The sequence below is a fragment of the Astatotilapia calliptera genome, chromosome 15 (assembly GCF_964374335.1).
Source record: "Astatotilapia calliptera chromosome 15, fAstCal68.1, whole genome shotgun sequence".
Taxonomy (NCBI): domain Eukaryota; kingdom Metazoa; phylum Chordata; class Actinopteri; order Cichliformes; family Cichlidae; genus Astatotilapia; species Astatotilapia calliptera.
The window spans coordinates 2,802,056-2,827,921 of NC_137436.1; the positions used below are offsets into that span (position 1 = coordinate 2,802,056).

At 42.3% G+C, this 25,866-nt stretch overlaps 1 long non-coding RNA gene across 1 annotated transcript in view; it reads right to left on the reverse strand.

The window, feature by feature from the left end:
• Positions 1-15,760: 15,760 nt before the first annotated feature.
• LOC113006527 (uncharacterized) overlaps positions 15,761-25,866 on the reverse strand; it is a 30,355-nt gene continuing 20,249 nt past the window's right edge. The window contains exon 3 of the long non-coding RNA XR_013901908.1: positions 15,761-18,772. This is a non-coding gene — a long non-coding RNA (uncharacterized LOC113006527). The remainder of the gene's footprint in view (positions 18,773-25,866) is intronic.

A 25,866-nucleotide genomic window follows, 5' to 3' on the forward strand; every position in this document is an offset into this window, starting at 1 on the left:
TGATGAGAGATTACCGATTCTCTCTTGGCTACAGTAGAGCTGAATCAAAGAGCAAACAGGCAGCGGACAGAGCTACATCCCTTGGGAATTAAAGGAAGATGGATTATGGAACATGCAAACAAACATTCATGAGCTGCTAAACTGCCAAAGATACATGCAAACAGAATGACAAACAGAAGTGTTCATTCTACAAATATATTTCCTAGAATCAAAGATGGAAGTGCCCCGAGTGTGACGGGTTTCCCAGGCAGGGTTCTCTATCTTGCTGTCCCCTGTACTAAAAAAGCATAATAAATGAATTCTAACCATTGGATACTGTCTTCAAACCGAATTCAGCGCAAAAGCTTCTGGCATACTTTAATAACACCCCAGCCACTTGTTCTGAAATCTTGAAATGAATTTCCAGCTGCCACAACAACTGTTGTAATATTCACAATGTATTATATATGCCATGATGCAAAAACACATTAATCATGGATGAAGAATTCCCCTCCTGCATGGAGATGTTTTGGAAGCATGCTTAGTCATCACACAGAGAAAAGAGAGCATCTTCTCAGATTTCTTTCTTTCCCTGACTAATCCCACATCTCTGTCTTAGTTTTTACCCTGGTTTATTCTGTGCGCTTTTCAGAGAACGGTTGTTTCTCCTGACACGCACACAAGCACACTCACTTCTAGAGAAAATGTAGTATCTTTGCTTCCAGGGCTTTTACTGTCCAGCTTTCTTGCCAGATCAGTGGCCTCCTGGCTCGGCTAGCTGCCCCTATAAGCGGGAGACTCGGAGCGGAGTTTGATCCTTAGCTGACTTTTCCCTGCATGATACTAACTGCAGTCCGAAGTGCTAAGCCTCCACTTACCACCGATACAGCAGATGAGCTATGGACTTATTAGCCTTTAGTTTGCACAAGGCTTATATTTAAGCCACACAAAGATGACACTGTGCCACCGCTGTTCGTGTGCGTGTGTGTGCACTGTGCACGCTGAAAATATCCATTATCTTTATTTACTGTTCCTATTGCCTTATATTCATAGTAACTGCTGCTCAGTAGTTTCAGATTATTAAATGTGTCTGAGAAGTGACACGTGGATGTCTTTTGTAGGGCAAACCTGGTCATTACAAAAGCTTGAAGAGTATCAAATCATATCATCTTCTATCATATCAAAGAAGACAGGAAAGATCACTGACAACAACTTACAACCTATGGGGGGGCAATTATTCTTTGCAGCCATAGTGTTTTTTAAAGCAGTCTTTGAACCCACGCTCACAAAGAAGTTAGATAAGATGTGAAGCGATATTTTACATGAACAGCATGCAAAATAATAAACCAAGCTTTTTTTAATTTCTGCTGAGCGAATGATACCGAGACAAACAGCCAACAAATCAAACCAGGCTGACAGCCATAAGGTCGATCGTTTGTGCGGAAGCAGTAGATAAAGGTAACAGAGCACCTCTTAAGCTTGCAATTATATAAATATGTATATAAATATTAAATGTTTTGTATTTAATGTGTCATAATATTTCATGACAAATGTGCAAATACCTCACAAAATGTGCTTTCAGGCACAAATTAGCGCTTTCACCTATTTCTATCTTTATGCTATGACAGAAGCTAAGCTAAGCTAATACGATGTATCTGATTAAGTTGTGTGGATGTCTGTGCTGTTTCCACTAATGCTACTCCAAAACAAAACATTTCAACAAGCCTCCTGCCAGCGGGAGCCACCTGCCACAGTGCTATCAATAATCCACGAGGGTCCTAATAATGCTGCCACCTCCACACTGAAGGTCACATGTTTCTCTCCCGCACACACATACAAAAATGACACGCACACAGTGATGCTGCTGATTGATCCTAATTGTACTTATTTTACCTCAAATCCCCGCTACCTAAACACCTGCACGCTGACCATCCGGTCAGTAAAGAGGCTGTTAGCGGGTCAAAGTGATTACGCTATCAAGGACATCTATTAGAATCTAATTCGGCCAGGTTGGGTCCTCAAACAGTCCTAGCTAACCTCCTTAATGGACACTCATTTATCTCCTGTTGTTTGGGAACTGTTGCGTGCAAAGTCCACAGCTTTGGTGCTAAGCAGGATGGATGTGATATTTAGATCGATAAGTCCTGCTTATGGGGAAAAATGTGATGATATACAGATGATAAGAGGGTGATATTTCATTGTAAATGTCAGTCTAATGTAACCATCAATGCGCAGGGTGGGGGGCAATGCATACACATCCGACTCTACACATATACAAACCCATCAGTATACTGTATATGCAGGAACTTATAGAACACGACACAAGAGGGCACATCATCTATCACTCCCTCTCCCACTGTTGAGAATCTATTTGAATAATGAGGAGAAGCACCTGTCAGACTCTGTTATGTTGACACATGGACTGTAGTCCTAACACCTACATACATCTGAAGGGAGGGCGAGGGAGAGACAAAGAGACCGAGAGCACACTCACCGCACTGCAGGGTACCTGCATGTTTTTTTTAACCACATTCCTCGGAGCTTGAATAGACAATCACCAGAGAGGTGTTGGTGCCGTAATGCTGCATCAATCACTTCCCCCACCTTGAGAAATTGCGGCTCTTAGATCAGAAGAGTTTTGAGATATGCCATTTGAAGAACACAAAGCACAGCTCGAGCTTTCTGAGCAAATGTTTTTGTTCAAAAGTCCTTCATTGAGGCTTATTACAGTATTTCAAGTAGTCTTTCTGCTGCTCAGATGATTCCTGTGAAAACTGTGAGCTGTGAATTGTGTGAAAGCAAGTGCAACCCCATTAACCTCAGGTGGGAGCCCACCGGAGCTTTCTGTGCCCTGTTTTACTGAGTAAATAGCTGTGTGTATAAGACAGTAGAAGAGTTTGAAAAGTTGCAGTAAAGCAAATGGAAATAATGTAACTTTTTACAAATCGCAAAGGTTATAACTCATAGTATCTGTGGAATAAATATGTCAGTTGTTTTTCCTTTATTAGCACAACTAAACTTTCCAACTTAAGGATTCAGTTTTGCCCGCACACAAACAGGAAATACATGTTTTCAAACTGGAGTCGACCTACTGTATGGACTGCTGATATTTCGCCACCTCCACCACAGATTTCAGGAACATTGATAGAATGAAAAATGTATTGGGTATCATGACGGCTGAAATGCTACAGCGCAGAGCTACATCCTGCAATGATTCTGTGCCGTGCAACTTGAACCGCTGTTGTTACAGAAACGGAAAACTTTATTCATTTATTCAGTCACATGTTTGGGAACTGATTTGAAATGAAAGTCAAGAGCGTACAGAGCTTGCTGGCGAAAGGTAAACTACTCATTAAGTTCTGTCAAGGTGAGTCTAACATAAAATAAAAAGCTTGACATCAAAAGTGAAATATTGCTTTAATTGTTGCTGCTGACATCACAGATCCAGACAGGCAAAGGGCTTGGCAAGACACCCCTGCCACCTGGGCACCAGGACACCCTGACACCTGGCACGATTGGCCGTGTGTTACCTAAGCGTTTCAGACTCTGGCCAGATGGTTGCGTGAAGGGAGATCACACATGCAGACAAACGCTTACCCGCAGACACATCGGCATACAGTTGCTCGCACAAATTATTCATGTGAGCCAGATGCACTGTAGATCTGCAGTCTTAAACACATGCATAGAAACAGATACTGCTCATGTTCCTCGCTTGTGCTTGCTTGTGTCTTCATGGGAAGGTGAAAGGGTTTTGCATTCGATACCACACGTGAGTTTGTAGCTCAGGTTTTATGTTATCTTGAAGGCTGACAGTTTATCAGCTATCATAAAGGGTGGAACGGAAAACGTGTCTTTCCTAAGCTGTAACCATTTTTTGTTTTTAAAAACATGCACCTGTTTGTTTGCTTGCTTTCTTGACATAGCCAATAAAATGAACCAAACCTACTAAATTACTCTATTTCACATGATATATTTGCAGCACTGCTCAAAAGTCTGGACAAAGTCAAAGACAAAGTTCTTATTTTGGGAAAACAACAACAACAAAAAAGAAGAAAAGTCTATCTAATAAATCATGAAACTGGAAATGCTGTAAGTGACAATTTATGATTAATGAAATAAAGTATCATAAATAATTAATGACTTTTAATGGAATATATGCTACGGCCCACAGAGGCTTACTTTCAGCAGCCATCAATTGTGCATTCCAAATGCAACTACGATGACTACCAGCTGTGGGTAGTGACCATAAAAATGAGAGAGTATGCAAGTGGTAGAAACGAGCTTCCTCCAGAGGGTGTTTGGGCTCTCGCCTAGAGATACAGTGAGGAGCTGGGTCTTCATAGCACAGCCACCCCTCTTCCAATTTGAAGGAAGCCAGTTGAGGTGAGGCAGCGCTTTTAACACTGGCCTGGTGTCCCACCAGAAAAGCTCAAAGAGGTAGCTGGGGAGAGGGAAGTCTGGGTGTTGCCAGTTAGACTGCTGGATTAGCAGCATGCGTGGATGGATGGATATTTTTATGTGAAAGTTACTTTAGGGCTGCTTTGAGACTGATGTTTCAGACACGCAGCTATTTGATTTTGTTGCTTCTCTCGTCAACAGATGAATCAGGAAGGCCTTTAACATGATAAACCTGCATTAGGTACACAATGTTCCACTGGAAATAGACCTGTGTACTCCAACATACTCCATTAGAAATAATTCATTTTTGATTGATTCCAGGCATCATCACTCCATATCGTAGTGGTTTACACATTTACCTAACAAGGAAAAGAACCCCAGTCCGATCCCAGGTGGAGATACAAACCGCTGTGGGGGTTATGTCAGGAAAGGCATCCAGTGTAAAAACTCTGTCGAATTAGATGAAAACAAACACGCAAAACATATAAATAAATAAGGAAATTTAGTGACCCCAAACTTTTTAAAAGTAATGTATTCAGGTACTTGGATAGTGCTTTAGGCCGTGAAAATGTGGTAGCTTATGTGATCCATCAAGAGTTGCTCCCCTGCCTTGTTGTAGTCAGACTGTGGGAACAGAGACAAAGGCCAGGCTCTAGATTCTGAATAAGGAAGAATGACAAAAAGAGAAAAGGAGGGAAAAGGACAGACACAAAAAGATACAATGAAGCCCTCTGCCCCTCGAAAACTACTTCAGAGGCAGAATGGGTGAAACAAAAGCAGGCACGGAGGGACAAACAAAGTGATGAAAGCTCCGAGAATTTTGAAAAAGATGACACATTTCTTTCATTTGCAGAAAGAATGCCTGCTTATCAAAGCAACATGCAATACAATGCCGAAGCGCAAGTCATTTTTTCTTTTGTTCTCCCCGCAATTGTACTGGAAATCATATGGCACATAAATCATGTGGACATTTCTTTCTTTCCACCAAGCAACACTACTGCTGTATGCTTTCAAGAGGGGACACAATTTGTATTCTTTCTTTAAGGGGCTCCTTGGAAAAGAGCTATGATGCCAAAGAAAGAAGAAAGGAAACGGGCACATTTCATCAAAGTTGTCCCCCTTTGGAAGATAAAGCAAATATGTATTAGAAGAAGAAGAGGCCCCATCTTATATCAAAGCTCTGGAATATGCTGGGCTTAGCTGGAGATATAGTGCGTCATGTGTAGTGGGAGAAATCCCACAGCTCCTAGCCTTAAACAAAGTAGCCGCTAGCAATCCCGACACCACCCTCTCTCTTCCTAACGTTGATCAGTTAATTCATATTCCCCACCTTCTATCTTCAAGGCCATCATTCATCTCTGAGTTGTAATGGAAGATGGAGCAGTCACTTCGACCTAGCAAGGGGAGCTCCTATTATTCCCTCATTGCGCTGACTGATGATTTCTGGATGAGATAGTGAGAGAATGGTGAGAGAAAGATGTAATGTTGAGAGGGAGAAAGGCACAGAATATAAGGAAGAAGGGTAATGTTTGAGCCCGCTAATGTTTGCTTTCAGATTTGAAATAAAGCTGCTGCCGGGAGATAGGAGAGAGATCAATCACTGCATAGAGAACGGGGCTGGAATGGTAGTTCTAAGCAGGTGATTTGTCAATAGGCTGTAATGGAATTGAACATTCATACAGGAATAGTTATGAATATGGAACCAGGCAGTGACTTTCAAAATGGAGCAGTTCGGGATGAAGCGCTTCACTAAGCCACAGAGACTCCAGGTGGGAACAAGCGATGTAGTCTGGGAAGCGGCCATTTTTCATCTCCCGTGGATAAATTCCCCGACGAGGGCTCGGGTTCACCTCCTTTGGTATTTTATGTGCTGTGATCCTTCTTCCTCTGTGGATTTGCTGACTTCTCAGCATTTAAATGAAGCGGACGCAGAGAAGGAGAGGAGCCAGAAAAGAAGAATGTCTTCATATGTTTCAGTGTGTAAGTCTCTTTTCATATATTACACAGACATCGTACTTATAACATGTTTGCTTCTCCCTGTAATTACTTCTGTTGTCTGTATACAGTATAGGAGCTTTATATCAGCCTTTCCAAACGTGACACCAAAAAGACAGGCTGAATCTGGATGTTTCACCTCACCTCACTTGTCACAGGTCTGTGCGTGATGTGTAGGACCCAAATGCAGACGCTTGGAGACAGGATTATCATAACCAAAAGTGAGCTGTTTGTTATGCTCAAAACCAAAAGCTGAGCATGAAAATACAAAAGACACAGCAGGGACAAATTAGACACAAAGAGATAGGGGAATCCAAACTGATCATAAAGCACACAAGGCGAGGGACTATCAAATAGATCTCAGGTCAGCCCTTGCCACGCCATTCAGCACCCCTGGACCCCCCCCCCCCCCCCAACACTCTGTGTCCCTAACTGCAAGTAAGATTGCTACACTTACTACTTTCCACTTCAAGGCTACCTCCACTACCTCCCTAACTCTATCTTCTCCCTTCAGTGTGACCGATTCCTGCCCAGCTCCACTCTGCATCTCAGGCCTTGTTCCCTCGCCCTAGTTCTGCACTTCCCTAGCCACGTCTCCCCGGCCACACCAAGTCAAGCTCCACTTTCTATTGCTTTGTTTTTGCCACGTTTCAAGAGCTTAAGTCTAATAAATATTGTTAAACCACCTGCTGTCTCTGTCTGGGTCCTGCGCCTGAGTTCAGTTCAGTGCGATTCGGTCACTTGACATTAGAGGAGCTGACAGAATGTTGGTTGGCACAAAGAGGAAATCTGGGGCAAAAACAGAGGACTTCTTTAACTAAAGAGGAAATGTACACTGAAGAAAAATGTAGACGATAGGCTCGAACATCTGCCTCCTGCAATCAGTACAATCTAGTAGAGAGAGAGTGGAGGAGGTGAGGAATAGTATAATGTACATGCTGTATACACTGCTCAAAAAAGTTAAGGAACATCACATCAGAGCTCTTTGGGAAAAAAACAACTTATTTTGGGGGGCGGGGGGGGGGGGGGGGAGAGAGTATCTGTAGTGATATGGACTGGTAATGTGTTAAGGATGAAAGATGGTTCCCAGATTTGGACCTGGCAGCGTCAGATGGATCGAAAGATAATGTCCCCATGGAGTTTTATTGGATTTAGGTTAGGCCAGTGTGGTAATCTGTCAATTTCTTCAGGAGCTATCTTCATATTTCTGCCAGTGTAGGGTCTACAAGAGGGTCCAAGGTTTTCCTCCCGATACCTAACGCAGTTAAGGTGTCACTGCCAAGCCTGTGAAGGTTTTACCTTCTACGGGCCTGTCCAGCTCTCCTAGAGTAACTGCCTGTCTCCTGAAATCTCCTCCATGCTCCTGAGACTCTGCTGGGAGACACAGCAAGCCTTCTAGCATTCAAAAGGAGTGATCATTTGGAAGAACTGGACATGATTTATTATGGTAGAGAAATGAACTTATTTGGCAATAAAACTGATGACCCATCATGGCAGAACAGTGTCCAAGCAGTGATATGATTTAGGACAGGAGCCCCTGGAGTCTAGGCATTGGTGGTGGTGAAGACGAAGATGGAGGCTTGCATGGAGCTGTGAGTGACTAGAGTGAGGTAGAGATGGGGAGGAGTGGGGTTGTAGGAATGAGAGCATGAAAGGGAGAATGACAGAGCACTGTCACTCTCCCTGAAATTTAAACCACGCAGCGTGGAAGTGTAATGATGGCAGTATTGATTTTGACAGCATGGGAAAGTGGTAGAGATGTAAAGAATGGACTAGCAGGCGAGCACTAAGGAAATCTAGCAGATGAATGATTACAGATCTTACAGATAAGCTTCATATTACACGTATTGATGTGCCATCTTGGAGGAGTTGGACTACCTGCGCAGCTCTGCAGGGTGCAGGTATCATCGCAAGCTAACAGCAGTGACACCCTATCTAGCCAAATAAAAGATGAGGGGGGTAATGTGTCAGTGGCCTCCACCTGGAAAACCATTCACATACATGCATTCATCAATGAACAGAGTTATCACTGCAAACCTAACGAAAGGCTAAACGAACAAATTCAGAGGACCAAGTAAGCTGTCACGTTCGAGACAGGGAACAATCCAGATATAACACTTTTAGACGAGGCAACAATTTAGTATACAAGTACAGTATTTAAGCATATACTGTACTATGCACATTTCTGCATAGTATGCAATGCACATACCTTTACAATTCCCCATCCACACACGTCCAGCAGGGAATGTAAAATGTGGGTGGTTGTTGCTTAGCACATGTCCACAAGTGTGGGCCCATGTGCAGCAAATGTGTATGTGTAAACACAAAAGTTTGTAACTATTAGTAAATGTCAAACACACAAGCATGTTTGGTAGAAAACAGAGCCAGTTTGTTGTTGAATCACGCCCATGAAGCCCTAAATCAAGCCTTGCCCTATGAATCAGCTGTGCCCTTGTGATTCATTTCAGCTGATTTGAATCTGAAATGTCCTTCCCTGCCTCTTACGCTATCTGATTGACTTCCTGATGTAGTTTCCTCCCATCTCCTTCCATTTGTGTAATAAAAGACTATTGATTACTCAGCTAGACAGATGGACAGACAGATGAACAGAGAAATTGTGACAAAAAGTGGAATAAACATACAAACAAGGCAAAGCGTGGAGAGAGATGACCCGACGCCAACAGACAGGCTGACAGGCAGAGAGCCAAAGTGTATGTTGGAGGGATCATATCAAGATGGAAAAATGAAAGGCAAATCAATTTTTACATACTGTATCTGAACCATGCCAAATTTCAGGGGGGAAAAAAAACAGGGTCATTAAAAAAAATCATATTTGTGTCTCATATTGTGTATTTACATCTCATTCCTTTCCAAAAACAATGTTTCATGATAATTAAGAAGAATGATTATTGTTAATAATGGCTATATTTGCAAATTCAAATTTTGCAAAGAAAAAAAAGAAGCCCGATTATTTCATTCTCTTGTTCAAACAGAACAAGGCCTGACATATGGACACCTCAGTGGAAAGCTAAAATATGTAGAGCAGAAACCCGGCACAAAAGATGAGCAGGGATGGGAACCAGCATGAGAGAACAGGCCCCCGCATGGCATGTGCCACCTGCAGATAGAAGAAGTGGCTGATGTGGCTGTTGACAACATTGCAATTACCCTTCACAGTCCTCCAGTCGCATATTTATAGATTTGAAATTTGAGTTGATTTTCACTGTGAAGTTACGCTTTTGTACATCACAGATTTTCTCTCAAGGTTCTGAGAGTAAGATATGATATGGGCATAAGCAGTGCAGTGCTTTATGTCCATCAGGAGATGATTTGTGTTACTTAGTAATGGATACAAATGGTTGGGTATCAGACGCCACCTCTCTGGGGACATCTCAGGCCCTCCAAGGTTTGGAGGCCTATCTCCACCACCACTTCCCTGCCAGTGGCGGACTCCCTCAGGTGTCGGTGCGTTGGTGGTTCTTTGTGTCTGGGGGTGGGCGTCCGGGTACACACCGGCTCACTCCTTGGCGGCCGCTTATCGGGGCCTGGAGCCTGGGGCTCGCTCGGGCCACTTCGGAGGTGGGGTGCCCCCGGCCTCTCGGCCTGGGGCTCGGTCACTCAGGCACGGCTGGCTGCCGGCGGAGCTCACGGGCGCGTCACTGCAACTCCCCCTGACTTCTGCTCCGCGGCTGCTGAGTGAGCCCTCATCTGGGACTCTCCTCAGCTCTTTCTGGGACAGTGGCGCGGCTGCCCCTCTGTTGGTCTTCCTTGGTCTCTTGTGTTCTGGGGGCCTCTGGATGTCTGGAGTTTTGATCTCCTCCATACCTGCTTCATACCCTGGAGGACGGGGCTGTGGCCCCCCCACACTCCCTAGCAGATCGTTACATGGAGAAACCTTTGGAATGCAAGCATGCTGATCCACACAGGTATGCACACAGGTGTACACACGGGTATTCACAGACGCGGACTACAGCTTTCTTGGCTGCTGCCTCAAAGCACATTGTACACTGTCTATCTTGCGTGCTGCACAATATCGTTTATTATTTAGTATCTACTGATATCTACTGCTAGCTAGTTTATTGTGATGTTGCCGTTTTTTTTATTATGTTGCTCTTTGTTGTTTGCTTTCTCTTCTGTTTTTTTCTCCATACAGGTGACCCAGGTGTTTTGGTTTTTTTTGTTTGTGTGGTTTTTCTTTCCTTCCCCCCCTTCTCACCGTCTCTTCTCCCCTCTGGTTTTCTTTCTCTCCCTCTCTTTCTTTCATTCTTTCTCCCTGTCCTATCCCCCAGTCATGTCTGTCCCGTTTGTAGCAACTGAAAATAAAATAAATTCATAATTATAATAAAGGTCAATCAAATGGACCAATATGGCAAGGCCATGATGATCCACTTGGTAAAATAAATCTGCTTGGCATCTTTCTTGGCCTTAAGACAACAATTCTGATGGCTAAAGATCCAAACGGGACACAAAAAATAAATAAAAAAAATAAATAATAATAATAATTGCAAGAAAAAAAAAGAAAAAGAAAAAAAAAAGTAATGGATACAAAGCTGCTAAAGCAGTTGCATCTGTGTGGTGACAGTAGTACAGCAGACAATGAAGCACTACAGTGACGTAAAGTAAGCAGAGCTACTGGTTTGGTATCTCCATAAATTGGTGAGTGAAGGTTGTTTTTCATAAGTCTTGTATTACTGATAACTTTTATGTATTTTGTGTTTTAAAAAAGTTTGGTTTTTATTATTTGCTTTATTTCTTTCAGCATTCACATCAACCTTTTTTCTTTGAATGTGTTTTGTTTGCTTTGGTTTGGGTTTTGCAGGAGCGAGATGATAAAATAATACTAAATTTAACATGTAAAGTACTAAAGTAACATTTTTCAAAGACACACTAACCTAGAACAGCACGATTGAGTCATTGAAAAAGAAGAATGAAACCCGGCACAGCAAGAAGAGCACGCGTAGACATGTAGGAATATGTAAACTGCGTACTACCTTGTGTCTAAAAATTTTAGGGCACTTCTGTAATATGTGAGTAAATGCTGGATGGCATGATATGAAATTGAAAAAACTACAAAGCCAACATATCAGTGCTGAAAGTGAGAGATATTTGGTGCGTTGTGAAATGAAAAAGATGACAAAGGAGGCCTTAAAATTCTATTTCAGGCAAGAATGGGAAAACATTTCACATTTAAACTACTTTCTTTATTCTTTCTTGCTTTCTTTTTTTTAAAGAACAGGTGATGTAACACCGAGGTAAACATGCCTTTATCCCAACTTTTTGAAACTTGTTACTGGCATCAAATTCAAAATGAGCATTTAAAAAAACAAAAAACAAAAACACGAACAAACACAGAAACCTTTCATATCTCAGTTTCTGCATTTGATATGTTCTTTTTTTTTTTTTTTTTTTTTTTACTATTTTTAATTAAATTTAGCCTTTATCTAAATCCACCACCAACCCAGAACCCCCAGATCTCTGGGGAGCTGCTTATTCCAATGAACCAGCTTTAAATTAACGATCAACCGAACCTACCCGAAGCAGCTGCTCCAGCTCTTTGGTAAATGATTGCAGTTGATTAACAATAACAATTTCCCACATATTGTACATCATTATTACAGTGAATATTTTGGACACTTAATGTGGTAGCACTCTGAGAACCAGGCAGCCGGTAATATGTTCCTCCATCTCAGCAGGAAGGTGATGTGCCTTTTTTTTCTTTGTTAAGTTTACACAGCCGTGAGTCCAACATGAATGGAAGTCCTTGCATTATGAATGAATGAGCTGTTTCAAATACAGCTTTTGAAGAGCGAGAGAGTATATGTGTGCGTGTGTGTGAAAGGGAGAGAGAGATATAGAAAGAGAGCATCTGTGGGTTTGAATGAGTGTGGAAGACAGAGATGGTTGTACTTCAGTCGGGTAACAATCTCTTGTAGGTCTTGAAGAAATGATGTTGGTCTCTGACAGATGACAGCAGTCCACACAAACAAGAGGTAAGGTCACCAAAAAAATGCCACCGGGGTCAGTTCTGGATAGATGCCATTTCATAATCTCCATAAATGTATGTCTGTGAAGGTTCTCAGTCATCCAGGTCATCGTAGTCTGACCTCAGGAATTTGCATGATAAGGTGGGGCCAGGTTTCACAATGAACACACCCGAAACTCTGGCTGATTGGGACCCACACCCAGTTTCACACCTTGGCTCAGGCGATTAGAGGATCATCAGGGGTCCTTTTGTCCCTCTGGGACTCTCCACCATTTGACCTTAGAACTGAAGAAGCTTCTCGGATGAGAGGTGAAACGTCTTCAAGCAACTTAAAGAAGTCCAGACGCTTTTCTTTGCAAGCTCCTTTGACCTCCATAAATGTAATGTGTTTCTTATTAGATTAAATGTGTATATCATGTTGATCTTTCTAAATGGCGCTGGGAGTGTTATGGTTTTTCATCTTTGACCAAGAGTTTCTGTGTTTGGATTTGTGCAAATTCATTATTGTTTTGGATTTTGAAAAGTGGTTTATGTTCCTAGTTCGTATTAATAAGATTTTCTGATCCCTCAATTGGTTTCCTTTAATATTGTTTGTGTCTCTAGTTTAGTTATAGATGACTTTTGGTATATTAGTGCCCTTTAGTGTTCCCTTCCTGTTCCCTCAGTCTCATCCTCTGTGTGTTTGTTTACCTTTGGACTCTGTCGTTTCACACGTTGTCAGTTTGACATCTGTTACTTCCTGTTTTACTTTGGTGGTCTTTAGTCTCATCCTTCCCATGTCTCTGTGATTACTGTCACCTGTGTTCCCACTTGTTTCCTCCTCCCTTGTTTCCTTCATGTGTATGTTCTCGCTGTTTCTCCATGTTCTTTGTTACCGTATTTTCACGACCATAAGACGCACTGTACTAAAAGGCGCAGTCTCAGTTATGTGTGCCATTACTGTATTTAACACACACATAAGGCGCACTGGATCATAGGGCGCATAGAAGTACCGTATTTAAAAATAAAGCGGGAGCAAACCTGAGTTCGGTACCTTACTCACATTTCTATTACCGGTAATCGTCATCATCAACAACACACAAGCATACAAGTGTGCGTATTTAAAAATAAAGCAGGAGCAAAACAAAGTTTGGTACTCACATTTTTATCATCAATCAAACCCATCGAAGTCCTCATCCTCTGTGTCTGAATTGAACAGCTGCGCTAAATCTTCATCAAACATGCCAGGTTCACTTTCTTCACTGTCAGAGTCACTTTCCGTGCCGTGCGGCTCCTCGGAAATGATGCCGGCTTTTGCGAAAGCTCGAACAACAGTGCCAGCAGACATGTTAGCCCAAGCATCTACAATCCATTGGCAAATTGTGGCGTAACTCGCCCGGCGCTGCCTTCCACTCTTGGTGAAACTGTGGTCTCCATCGGTCATCCATCGCTCCCAGGCCGCTCGCAGCCTTACTTTGAACGGGCGGTTCACACCGATGCCCAGCGGTTGGAGTTCCTTTGTCAGGCCTCCCGGAATGACAGCAAGCTCACAGTTCATTTGTTTCACTAGTTTTTTCACATCGGCTGTGAGATGGGCACGCATAGAGTCACAGATTAAGAGCGATGGTGATGCGTGGAAAAAACCACCTGGTCTCCTTACATACACCTCCCTCAGCCACTCTTTCATCATTTCCTCATCCATCCAGCCCTTTTCATTTGCCTTAATGATGATTCCTGCTGGAAACTTCTCTTTAGGCAAAGTCTTTCGCTTAAAAATCACCATAGGCGGCAGTTTCTGTCCATTAGCATGGCAGCCAAGCACAACAGTGAAAGAAGACTTTTCATACCCCGTTGTGCGTATCGCTACCGTGCTGGTCCCCTTCTTCTCCACAGTGTGACTCACCGGGATGTCAAAAGTGTCGAAACGCTTCTCCCGCTCGTTCTTTGCTCGATGATCCACCGCTCGAGTCTTTCCTCCAACTCGGCCACACTTCACCCTTTAGCGTTCTCATGGTGTTCTCTACTACGTCCTCATTACAACACACAGGGCGCACGCGCTATAGGGCGCGCCGTACTTTTTGAAGAAAATCTAAGACTTTTAAGTGCGCCTTATGGTCGTGAAAATACGGTAGATCGTCTGTCTCTGTCCTTGTTGAAAAGGCATTTAGTGTTTCTTAGCTCCAGTCTGGCTGGTTTGTTTCAGTTTGCAGGTATCTCTTGTTTACTTTTCAGTTGTTTTTTGGTTACTCCTTCATGACTTTTGTGTTTCTCTGATTTTCTACAACAAGCCATTCAGCTGCAGTTCAACTCTACCTGCCTCTGTGTTCCTGCATTTTGGTCCTCCACGTAAAACTGCGTCTGCACGCTCTGCCAACTCATGACAGGGAGAGGCTCCTGTTAGAGCTCGACTGGCCCTCGCAATGACAACCTCATCGATAGGAGTACTAGGTTCTGAAAAAAGGACTAAGCTGCGCCGGTGATTTAGGAACCAGTGGAGCACTTACCTCCTTTATGGCAGACTCCTGCTGGTGTGGAATCAGAGCCAAGAATCCCAGTGAAACGTTCTTGCAGAGGCTTCAGCAGCACTTGAGCACTAGTGCCTTAATGCACAAGCTTACTGTGGCTTGAGCACAGTAAGACCATGAATCAAAGCCTAAGCATTTGCCCTGTGACAAACCAAGGCCTCATTGGACATGAGCTTTGTTACGTATTTTGCTTTTCTGTCTTATAAAGTATCTGTTTGGTTAACAACCAACATTATGCAAAATGCTTTGCTTCACCTACATTGCCCTCGAAGGGAATCTACAAAATATGCGCATAACTTTACACATGAGACAAAATGCATCTTTTGCAAAGGGAAATTCGAGTGATGCATTACAGTCAGAAAAAACTTGGTATTGTCTAAGTGTAAGTGTTACATTTATTTATCCAATATGTTTGTGACAAAATCCTCCATAGCTCTTGATATGCTTTGCTTGTTAACATGCATACTCTCTGAACTACACTAAGTAACATAACATAGCATGGCAGGCATGACCTGTTTTTTAAGATATAAAAAATAATATATAGGGAACACCTTGTGCCATCACCATCATATTAGCATATTAACTTGAGCATTTAGCTTTAAGCTAACATTATTATACAGCCTGACAGAGCTGTGAGTATAAATCTGAACATTTGTTAACTAATACGTATTAGTATATACGATCACTAAACAGACATTTAACCGTTTAAAACCTGGACGGGGTGAGTGGTTTGCATTGTTGCCTCACAGAAAGGAGGTCCTGGATTTGAATCCAACAGTCATCTGATGCCATGTGGTTCTCCCTGTTCTTGTTCCCTGTACATGGGTACTCTTCAGGTGCTTGAGCTTCCTCCTGCAGTTCAAAGATATGCAAGCTACATCAACCAAGATGGGCAGCATGATTTTGAACTTGATAAGGAAAAAAAAAAAAAAAGGGTATGTATGGAATGTGTTACGGCGGGGTGCGCCGATGTGAATGGAAACAGGACCCAAAAGCAGATGCTGAAAGGCGGAGTTGCTGGCTGAACAGAAGACGATCCTTTATTTGGATGTTGGCACACGAAAAAGCATGAAGCTATGAAAACTAAGAAAACTGTGAACACTCAGAAAACTAAAGGACTAAGAAACTCAGTGAAAATGCGATGACAAACTATGAACACTGAGTAAACTATGACGAAACACTATGGGGATGCAAACAGACGACCTGACAATGACATGCAAAAAACAGAAGGCTTAAATACACACATGAGGTGATCAGGGGAAGTGGAGACACACATGGGAACACAGCTGAACTTAACGACAGGACAGAAGGAGTGAAACTGAATACACTGACCGTGAATACAGACTTTCAAAGTAAAACAGGAAACATGGAGATTAAACAAGACACATGAACCGGGGAGACGTAGTACAGGGGAGATGACATAACTGACAGCATGGACTTGACAATATAAGACACGCAGACATAAACACACGAAGGGCAAGGGAGACTTAATACACGGGTAATATGTACAAATGGCTGGACTGCCTTAGTGACCCTAAACAAAGAATAAACATCAAAATAGGCTAAAACACAAAACACTGGGTCGCACGACCCAGGACCATGACAGAATGTACCTCTCAAGATGACTCCAAGCAAGTTTTCAAAACCAGCTTCCCCCATTATGTTTCTTAACAAGACTGAGATGTGGAGCTAAACTTTTGTTAAACTCAAACGAATTCCAAAGATATCAAATATGTCAAAGTGAACGTGAGAAAAAAGCTTGAAAGATTATTTCCATTTGATTGAATTGTGTATTGATGAAAACTGTGGGTTTTAATACTTCACTGTGGCTAAACATCCTTTACTGTAGCTCCAATAAAGAGCCGGGACAAGCTTTAATAGAATACATAAGCCAGACAATGCGGAGTAAGATGATTACCCCAACCAGATACGTGATTGGAAATAAAGAGGAAAACCATAAACCGTGGTAAAATCAGTTCAGCCAAGATTTTCTCTTTATCTCAAGTCATTATTAAGATATCCTGACAGGCAGGGGTGCATAACAAAACACAGACACACAATACAAACTGCTTTAAAGTTTCTACAGATGTACAAACAATAAAAAAAAGAATAAAAATGACACAAAAGGCTGAATATATTTTCAATGCATTTATTTGATGTTCTCCGTGTTGCCCTCTGAGTTACTTCTATCGGAAGAGTGCCCCCACCCCCACCAACCCACTTCCTCGCTCTCTTTCCTCTGTAGTCAAACCCCTCTAAGACAGGGCTATAAGATAGCTGATATCCTTTGATTCACATGGACTAGGATGAGACAGACAGGGGGTGGAAGAGGAGGGGGTAGCCAGATTGTGTGTGAGAGAGAAATGGAGGAATCGCTCAGCAACAGCCCCGGTCCTCTCATCCTGCACACTTGTTTCCCTCAGAACTTTTGTATTCTTCCCAGGGCCGGAGAGATACGGAGGTGGGGAGGGAAAGGTGCAACGAGAGGCTCTGCATGCAAAGATTTCGCTGAGAAAAAGCGGGCCACGCAGAGGGTAGAAAAGTCAGGGATTAAACACGAGAAGAGATTTTGAACAGCGCCGCTCGAGTCTTTGGTGCACTGTCTAAGTAGTAGTTAAAAGTGTTTCTTTTAATAGAATTAAATCGACATTTGGTTGTGCGTCACATGTGCTCTGTGGCACCGAAAAGAAGTTCATATTTAAAAGTAGCTCCAATTACTCAGCTCCGAGGCAGTGACCACACCAAATATACATAATGTACTTAAGCATCTTTTGTTTTGAGCTGCATGCGGAGAGATGAAGGGTGAGTGAAAGTAAGGAAGAGATAGCTGCAGACTTCTGCTTCTTAGCCGCAGCTTCTAATTGATTTGGTTGTTTAATCCCTCTTGGATTGAGTTGGGGAGGGAGTGTGGCGTGATTGAGGCATTTGGATTCCTTCAGTGAGTTGCGTCGGCAGCATGGAGGTCATTTAAATTGAAAGTGGATCAGTCACCGCTCGTGTTTATTCTGTGGATTTGGCTCCCGCTGACAGTCGGGACTCTCGGTCTGTTAGGGCAGATCATCAGCGCGGCCATTGACTCCCATGCCTGTTTGTTTTGCGCACACGTCCACTACAGTACGTGACAATGCTGCGTCACTTGTGGCTTTTGCAGAGGTTAGTGTTTGACAGTGGCTGTCTATCAAAACATCCGTTTTCACATTTCGTGTTCCTCCTTGCCACATGCTATTCCCCAAACTTTTCCTTTTCCACACGGATTTAGACGAGTAGAGCAGCTAACTTTGCTGCCAGCGGTAGAGAATATCCATGCCAGAATTGACTATGGGTCTCTTGACATTATGAGGTTAAGCACAAAAGAAACACATATTGAGGCTTAGCTCTGGACTAATATTGGAATGTGACCATGAAAGACATTTCTAATCTGCTCAGCCAAAATCACATTAACTCTCCTAATGTATTTTTTCCACACTAACTGAGCTGGGTCTGGGAAGATTTTTAATGGGAAACTTTCCTCTTCACACTGGTGGGTGGGTGGGTGGGGGGGCAGTACAAGAAATACTTCTTGTGTAACTAATCTATCCTGATTCTGGAAGCGCGGGTGAACATTTTCTTTTACACTTTGTGCATGCAGACAAAGCTCTGCAGATTTTCCCCTAATAAACACAGTACAGATCTATCAGAGTCACATTCAGCGGCACGTCAGGGCAAAGAAAAACCACCAGTCCATTCCAAATATGAAACAGCTCTCCGGGCAGGAATATAAGAAATGGCACCATCCTGAAATGTGAAGCCAAGCAGGACGCCCGCCACTGGAAGACAGATGATTGGCTGTCGGGATCTCTCTAAGACTTGCTGATCATCACTCGGAGCACGCAGACTCTCTCTCGGGCCCCCCGGGGGATTGTGAGAACTCAGTCTACAAAGCGAGGGAAGGAGAGAGCAGTGAGAGTGAAGAGGAGGTCATTAGTAGCTGTAAAAATGAGGGCAGCACATATAACCATCTACAATCCCCAGCTACAAGACTATTCATGGTGTTCTTAATTATAACATTGTATATACATATTTTCTATTCACATTTCACAGTTCCAGGATGTGTGGTGGTGTTCATTATCCAGTGTTTGATCAACATACCCCTTGTTCAAATATGTATTTAAGCTACCATGGTCACATAAGAGGGCACAGTAATGAGCTTGTTCTATCAGAGCAGGGCAAGTGGCACCTTTTGTTGCTACAAAAATAAAACCATGTATGGTTCGGAGATGGTGGCCCTTAACAAAAGGACAGGAGACGGAGCTGGAGGTGGCAGACTGAGACACTTTGGACATGTGCAGAGGAGGGAGAGTGGAGACTGGACAAAGGAAGTTGAAGATGGAGCTGCCAGGCAGGAGGAAAAGAGGAAGACCTCAGAGACGATTCATGGGTGTCATGAGGGAGGACATGCAGAGGGTTGGTGTTACAGAGGGAGATGCCAAGGATAAGGTGAGATGGAGGCTGATGGAGCCGCTATGACAATCCATAAAGGGAGGATGTGAGAGAAGAAGAATTCTGATGGCAGAATACAGTTTAACACGTCTGGCACATGTTATATGTCCAAACATCAATTTTTTCACATAGGCAGAAAGAGTTATATCGTTTAAGAAGAGACCAAATTTAGTGGTGATAGTATTGTTCTAGTATGATGACACCATGTCATAACTTATTACCATAATTACTCTCATATTGAACTGGAAATCATAGTTTTTATATCCTCTCATCTTCACTGCACATAAAGCAACACAATCACACTTCCAGCAAAGAGAAAACTTGTGCAAACATGCAACCTCCGCACAAAAAGGCCAAGTCAAGACTCTTGACCACTGCTGGTGAGTAAGCTTGCAGAAAGTGTGAGGAGAAAAAAAAGGAATTCATATTTGTGCAAGTTTATTTCAGTCACTGTATTCAATATTTATAATAACGTCTTTGCATCACCCCTTTTGTGCCTTTACTGTACAGAATGACTTTCCACTCTGCAGTCTGCAAAAGGGGAAACAAGTGGTGGTGAGTCATCTTTCAAATCGCTGCATAGAGCAGGCGTACCGTGGGGCTCGGTTTGAAGAGGGAGAGGTAAATTCAAGACATTTTATATTCTACTGGCCGTGGCTTTAAATTAAAAGAACATATGCACTGGCCTGCTGCAGAGGAATGCATTCAACCAACATACTGATGTGGAAAATTGGGTTGGTAGGGATTAAATGTGTCGTTTCACACTATTGGTCAAAATGTAATTTCGGTTACTGCTCCGCCCATGAAAAGTGACAAATTGAAATGCACTCTGTGCCCAAACAACAGGATTTAAAGAGGGGAGTGCATTTGTTTGTCATTTTTGGGTGTAACATGTTCAAAGGTTGAGTAACTGGACTAATCTTATTTTTTGTTGTTTATTCACAGTTTTCCTTAAAACGCATTTACTCAGCTGCATCATTTTAAATGTAAATTTAAATCCATTCCTTTTCCAGTGAGACCTCACAAAACTGCTCGGGCCAAAGTTGGAACAACTGACATCGGGTGGGAGTGGGCCTCCAAAATGTATTGAAAGGTGGGTTGGTTGTCACTGTGGGAACACTGCTTATACGCTGGCTCGGCAGTGGTGGAAAACAGATAACTGTGATGCCAGAAAGTGCATCTCTGGGGTTTAGCAGTAGTGGTATAGGTACTGATGTTTGATATGTGAGATGTAGATATTGTGGATATGATAATAGCTGTTGGAGAAGCAGCAGTAGGCCCCCTGATAGTCTACATGAGCTTTTCCAAAATAGAACAGAAGCAGATAAGATTACTAATCTCAGTAATAGCAGAAATGGCTTTTCTGTCCCCATGGAGACGGATGGGGGTCAGTTAGCCGCTGTCCTGGTGAGATCCCAAACAACAAAAATGGCTGAGACGAAGGGAGCATGGCACTCCTCGGAGAACACGCTGTTTTTCCAGCTGAGGAAGAAGAATTTTAAAGTGTCCCTCAGTTGTTGTTTTTTTGTTCTCACATTTACAGCTCCACCAGACATACTCTTTTTTCCCCCCACTGTACGAGACAAGACAAATGAAATTAACGAGCGCAGTGGGATAAATAGTGTCAAGATTGTGTCTCAAGTGTTGGACAGGTGTTTATGTGGTTTCCCCTTGTAGACGGAGACATGCTTCAGCTAATTTCAAATTGCTTTGAGTGATGAATTGAGCTCTGAATGTATACTGCCAGAACATGAATTGCCAACAGCTGTGAAGCAATTTAATATCGTGGAAATTAAAGACTAACCGATATAAAAGCTCTTAGAATCCTGTGGCGCTAATGTGGGAATGCGGTGAGTCAGAGGGGAATATTGTTCCCATAAAGAATTCAAGGACTCAATTATGCCTTTCAGATGCAGCTACCTCTACACCTCACTCATTCCGAGGGCACAAAGAAAAGGAAAGCAAGTAGAAAAGATGGAAAGTAATAGGAAGACAGCGTTACAAGGAGAGCTTGTAATAAATCATGAATAAAGAGAGGCAGAGCATGAAAGACAGGTTTTGGTGGTTGCAGAAATTTGTTTGTAATATTCTTTGACCTGGAATTAATCAGCGGGCGCTGTCATTAATTTTGATGGACAGTAGCGCATTGCACCGTCTCCATTGTTAGCTCAGGCCTGCAACCACCTCAATTACTGCTTGCTCAATCCAGCCGTGTCCATTTCATATGTCCTGAGCTTTTGTTATTCAGAGGAACATTTGATTTAGTGCCACGTTCAATTTTAACAGGGCAAACACTAAAAGTCACAATTACAAACACACTGCTGTCGTGAATCCTCTTTCGCTAAATTTGTTTTTGGCTTGTGGAGGTCAGTTTCATTTTGCCACTCAAAGGACACGGTATCTACATGCACAAGCCCTGAAGCCCTGATAATACTCAATAGAAATTACATTGATAGTGTTTTCCCATGCACAAAGGGATTTCTGTGAACACTCTATACACTTTGTTATGGTACCATATCAGCCCAAATAGAGCAACTTGCTTTCAGACTGCTGGTTTAGATGGGGTGGCCTAGTAGATTGGGAGGCCCTTGTCCAGTGGAACAAGCTCCCAGTTTGGCTTTGGGAGACAGGCACTGTCTCTACTTTTAAGATGAGGTTTAAAGTTTTCATTTTTGATAAAGCTTATATTTATGGCTGCACAAGATGACCCTGATCCATCCCTTAGATGTGCTGTAATAGGTCTAGGCTTCCTATGATGCAATGAGTTTTTCCTTTTCACTCACCATGTGTTTATACACCATTCGGCATTTAATCATTAATTATTATTAAATTGTGCATTTTGACCTGTCTCCCTCCCCTCCTCAAGATGACCATTGGTGTGATTTGGTGGGATATAAATAAAATTTAATTCAACTGCTGCTTTGATATGAAGAGGATTTTAGGAGGCGGATAGTCAAATATGCTTCCAATCCAGGAACAGATCCATTAATATCTCTTATGTTATCTGCAGTATTTGCCCAAAGAGCAGGGCTGATGAAGTTTGAACCAACTTGAGCATTTGAACACCCAAGCACTTTTGTGTTCGAAATACACCCGCTGCACTGCACAGTACTGAAGCTGCAGAGTGGAAGAGGCTGCCTGTTCCAATGCATTTTTTTGCCACAGCAATTTGCATAATTCTGAATAATGTTCCAAAAAAGTTTGCTTGGCAGAATAATGTGATTTGGCATTATTTATAAAGAAAATAGACTTTCTTTTGATACAGTCCCCATCAAATCATTCCATGTAATTATTAGCATAATATGGGAAGTCTTTAGTGAAATGCAGGGCAGCGCACAGCCAAGAATATGAGATTAAAGTTTCCAATAATTAATGGAACATGGGTTTAATATTTGCATGTGTTAAAATGCAGCAGATACATTATTTAGTTCATAATTATTATAAATTATGCATTAAATTAAAAAGTAAATGTAAATAAATACATTTGTTATGGTTCTTGATGTAAAAAAAATTAAAGAGTGGTTATAAATACTCTGATAATACTTATACTTAAAGTGTCGTTCCAACACTTTATTTTTAGAATTAGAGTGTCCAAACAGCTGAAAGCATTTTCCAGGTTTGCTGAGAATAATCGTTAGCTCTGGCCTGTCACTGAATTTAAAAATAGCCTCTAAAACACAAGAATCACAACTGACTTCTGTCATTTATGTCCAGAAGCAAGTTTGTCAAAGAATCACATTCTCTAACATGGTTTGTCACGTTTTTGACTGATTATACAAACAGCAGTGCTGAATGCTGTCCCAGTCAGTCCTCTAACATGGTGTGAATGGAAAATAAAGCTGAGTTCTTCTTTCACAGCCCCATTGGTGATAACTGCACAGCGTCTCCTCTCGGCTTAACTGTTTATCCTAGATAGATCAGCCTAAGTATTTGCACACACTCCTGGTTTATCTCACTTGTGCCATTGTGCATCCCGAAACGAATGAAAGCGTATGCTCGCACTAGCTAAAATGTCCAGTGAAACGAGTGCAGATGGGTGCAGTGTGGCACTAAGTCAAAGCAGAGGACAGAATAGCCACAAAGGAGACACAAGTAATCAGAGTGGAGAAATGTCACTTTGGCTCTCGTCACCTTTTGCATTGATTGGATGGAAACATAATTAAAGAAGACAGCTGTGCAATCAATAACAAATCCCTACATTCAGCCGCGGGCAGGACTGCGGACCACCCTCTCAGCATCATCTCTCTTTGTCAGTCACACACACACACACACACACACACACACACACACACACACACACACACACACACACACACACACACACACACACACACCTCTTGGTGATGGACTTGGGAGTAGTGATTCGGAGCGTGACCAAACGTGTCATGCAGCAGCAGCAGACATTATGTAAGAGAGTCATCCCTGCCTGGCTTACTCTTTCTCTCTCTCTCCCCCCTCCTCTCCCTCTTACTCATTGGCTTTCACCTCCAAAGGGTGGGAGTGAGGACTCAGCAAAAACAGCCAGAAAACACCCATGAACAGCTCATGTTGGATCTCAAAGCCTCCCACGTGCTCTCATCACCTCATGCTTTCATATGCTGTCGTGGCTCATATCAACACCTTGGCCAATTGGCTGAATCACAGTGTGAAAACTACAGGGAAGGAGAGGAGCTTGCCAGGAAGAAGGCACAACAGACATGTTGTGTAAAAACCGCAATGTTGAACCTGTGAGATTGCAAGTATTTATAAGTGTGACTTTTATTTTAGACTCTTTTTTTTTGACATTTTGAGAAAATTAACTAAACTGAAAAGGTCTTTTATTTATTTATTTATTTATTTATTATTTGTCCCAAAATGCACATGCACACAACATACAAAAGATCAATAAGCAATAACAACATAAATCATAAAGAAAGAACAGAGAGTGGGTAGGTAATGCACAAAGACTAATAAGATGCTATCATCTTCACACCACTAACCCTGCTACAGGAAGAGCCATGCTAGTGACTCTCTGGAGCCACAAACAGCAGTGCTTAGGCTTAAAAGCTCTAGTCAGCATCTTAAATAGTACTGCACTGGTGTTACACGTGTCTACATGTTGTAGCTGTCTGCCCCCGCTCAAAGGCGGTGTCAAAAAAATGTCAGCCAAAAACATAAGCTTCCCTTGATTATGTTTGTGCTGCTGTTGGTCTTTTCGCTGAGATTTTTTTTTGTCATGAAAAATGCAGAAATTATAATGAACAAAGAATTACTTTAAAAAGTAGTGAAAACTGAGTGTCATTAAGGTATTGTTTGTTTCTTCTTCCTCTCCTTCCTCTTTGGTTGTGCCCTTTCCTTTCCATATCAACATTCCAGCTAATCAGCATTTGGCTTCTTTAAGGACTCCATACAAGGGTACTCAGCCTCTGCATGAAGGTGCCACCATGACAGTGCAATAGCCTGTAGATGCCTGTAGTTCTTCATGCTATAGCTGTGTAGTGTCACTAGAGGGCAGTTTATTTTTTTAAATTTATTTTGTTTTCTTGTTTGTTGGTTTGTTTTTATTTTGTTTTATTTTACGAGTTGGTTATTAGATGCTGCTCCAGCCAGCCAGAGAATCCCCCGCCGCCCTGCCCTCTCCTCCCTGCGCACCTCGCAAACGGAGGGCGCCCTTACTCCCAGCAAATGGGTGATAGAAAACCGATCGGTGCCTATGCCATTCCCAATATGCGCTGGCATGATGTCGGGGCAGCATGAGTACGAGCAATTTTTTATTTTTTATTTTTTTGGCCGATGCCCGTGATGCCGCCCCCCACCACGATGCCGCCCCGGGCAATCGCCCGTATCAAAAACCGCTACTGTCTACTGCTCAAATTACATTTCCCTTCATGATGCTATTTAAGGGATCTAAGACCTCATGGTAACACTAGAGTGAAAGTCAGGAGATTGTTAAATTCATTATTTCTGTGTGTGCCATGGACATCTATACCAAGTTTCAGTTGTTTAGGTATTTTTGAAACTGAGAAATAGACTTTACCATGCCCAGAGCCATTGTTATTTTTTAAACCTTTAACTGAAATGTGAAGGTTTTAAGGATTATCAGGTCAGTGCTCAATGCTGCTGCTGTATCGCCTGATACCCCAAAAAATGCTGATAATTTTTTTTTTGCAAAATCCCAAAATATGCAATTTGTTCAAATCCATTGTGAGACTTTATTCATTTAGCCCGTGTTTTAGCCACCGGTTAACGTACTGGACAGGCAAAACTGGAATCAGCACTCAGTTGGTGTGCCTTGTGCTTACACAAGCTTACTGCAATACAACCATCTCAGCATGCAAAGTGGGACAGAATATTTATTTTTTAATGCATTAAAGAACTAACGTATTAAATATCCAGCAGTGGAGGGGGCTGTATGTGAGAAGCACAGCTGAACTTGTGCAGATTTCCTTGGTTCCTTATTTTTTTTGCTAAAACATGTAAGAAGATCTGATTTATTTTTATTTTTTTTTTACCCAAATCTGGTTGTTGGCTTGTCTTGGATAGGTAAAT